Genomic DNA, 2,192 nt, shown 5'->3' with positions numbered 1-2,192 from the left:
TCCCTTTCTAGGTTCCTAAACCTAGAGTCAATATGTCCACTATGGACATTCCTAGACCTACCCTTTCTAGGCATGTGTCTCTCCTTCTTGTGATTAATGCCTTGGGTCTCCTTAGATCTACCATTTCTAGAGTTATCATGAGTGAGTTTCCTAGGGTTATGATCCACATTTACTCTACTCCTATCATGGTATTTAAAACCAAAGTTATGCATGGGTAAATAATAGCAATTATTTCTAGCATGCATGGGAGTATAAGGATTTAAATTTGAATTAACCTTCAAGTTAGGATATACCTCCCTTACCCTTGAAGCTCCCCCTTGATTTGAGCTCCTCTTCTTTTTCTCCCACTTCTTCAATTGCTCCAACTTCTTGAGCTCTCCCTGTAAGTGATCGGTGGTCGGCTTGAAGGGGGGTTGGATAGCTAGGTCACCCCCAATTCGATTCTTCTCTACAAGGTTAGTTACGCAAGCGGAATACGAAAACTAAAGCAATGAAAATAAACAAGTAAGAGCAAACGCTAACACAAATCCTTTACATGGTTCGAATATTGCTTGCTCCTACTCCATGACGTATCCTTGAGGTGGATGAACCCTTGATCCTTCGGTGGATCAATCCCCGACAATCTCCGACTAGCTCTTACTCCTTCTCGGTGGAGCAAACCTCTCATAAAGCTCTCTTCCTCTTACAAGATGAAGACTTAGATTAGGAGGAAGAGAATAGTTTGGAAGCTTTGGACAATTACTAAGGAGTTATTCAACAAGCATGAGTAACCTCCTTCAAGCCCCAAAGCTTCTTATAAATAAGAGGAGAGAGTTGATTATCATATCAACTCATCTCGACACCAGTCGACTGGTGTTACCATTGGAGGTAGCCAACGACTACTTCGCAACACCAACAGTATGCCAACGGTCATTTACTAGTCGACAGCTAAAACATACAGTCAACTGGTGCAGTCAACTGATAAAACATGCAGTCGACTGATCCACACTGACCGAACGAACAAAATCATTCTGTTCGCACCCAGTCAACTGCGCGGTCGACTGCACCAGTCGACTGCTAAAACATGCAGTTGACTGCTACAGTACTGCTACAGTAAAACCCTAAAACTAGGATTTTACTCCGAGTACAATTTCTCATGCACTCGTACCCTCACCCTTACGACTCATTTGACGCTTCCTTTGCAGCTTTAACCTCTTGCCTTCAAGCCTACTTCCTTTGGCTCTCGCCCCTCGGATGCATTCAAGTCCGCGGCTCGTCCCCAATGCCATCCTTCGCGTATGCCTCAAAGTCGCTTCCCTCGGCCTTTGTCCTCGCTGCCTTGTCCACGGTCCCTCGGATGCTTCATCCTTCACTGGACCGGAAGCCATCAACCTGAGTCGCATGTGTATCCTGCAAACCTGCACAACTCAAATATACATATCAAATACAAGGGTGAACCTAACTTAAACTCTTTGACACACACATCAAAACTATGATCGTACCGATCAAAACCTAGGTCTATTGCACCAACAATCTCCCCCTTTTTGATGTGTGGCAATATGTTTAAGTTAGGCATAAATATCAACATGAAAATTAGAAGCAATATGTAAACATGAAGCATAATACCCAAGCTCCCCCTTAACATATGCTCTCAACCATAATTTTCAAGGTTTCTAACTTAAACCTTCCCATTTCTCCTCCTTTGACACCATCAAAAATTGTACCAAACATGTACACATACCAAGGTATCAATGTGGACTTAAAATTTCCCAAAATCAGCACTTGACAGTGCTGGAAAATAGGTACCAGTCGACTGTCATCTGTTGCAGTCGACTGGCACATTACTAGACTGAATTTCAGCTTTCCGAAGTCAACTTCAGAAATGCATAAAAAAGTTTAGAAAATTCGAAAAATCATGAAATTTCGAACCATAAAAAATTCTAGAAAATTCGAAAAATCATGAAATTTTGAACACATATTTCTTATAATGTTCTTTAACAAGGAAAAATATGCTTCCATGAAAATTCATCATATTTTTGAAGTTTTGATAAAAACTCAAACACCTTGAAAAACACTCAAGTTTGTATCAAATTAAACCCTAGTTTTGAATTCATATGTTTCAAAATAACTATCCACTGTAAATAAAACATAGAATTATTTTCAAACATTTGAAATGTCCAACTATGATCTATGAGCAAGATGTCCATTAATTA

The sequence above is a fragment of the Zingiber officinale genome, chromosome 1B (assembly GCF_018446385.1).
Source record: "Zingiber officinale cultivar Zhangliang chromosome 1B, Zo_v1.1, whole genome shotgun sequence".
Classification (NCBI taxonomy): Eukaryota; Viridiplantae; Streptophyta; class Magnoliopsida; order Zingiberales; family Zingiberaceae; genus Zingiber; species Zingiber officinale.
Note: the sequence above shows the minus strand (reverse complement) of the source record.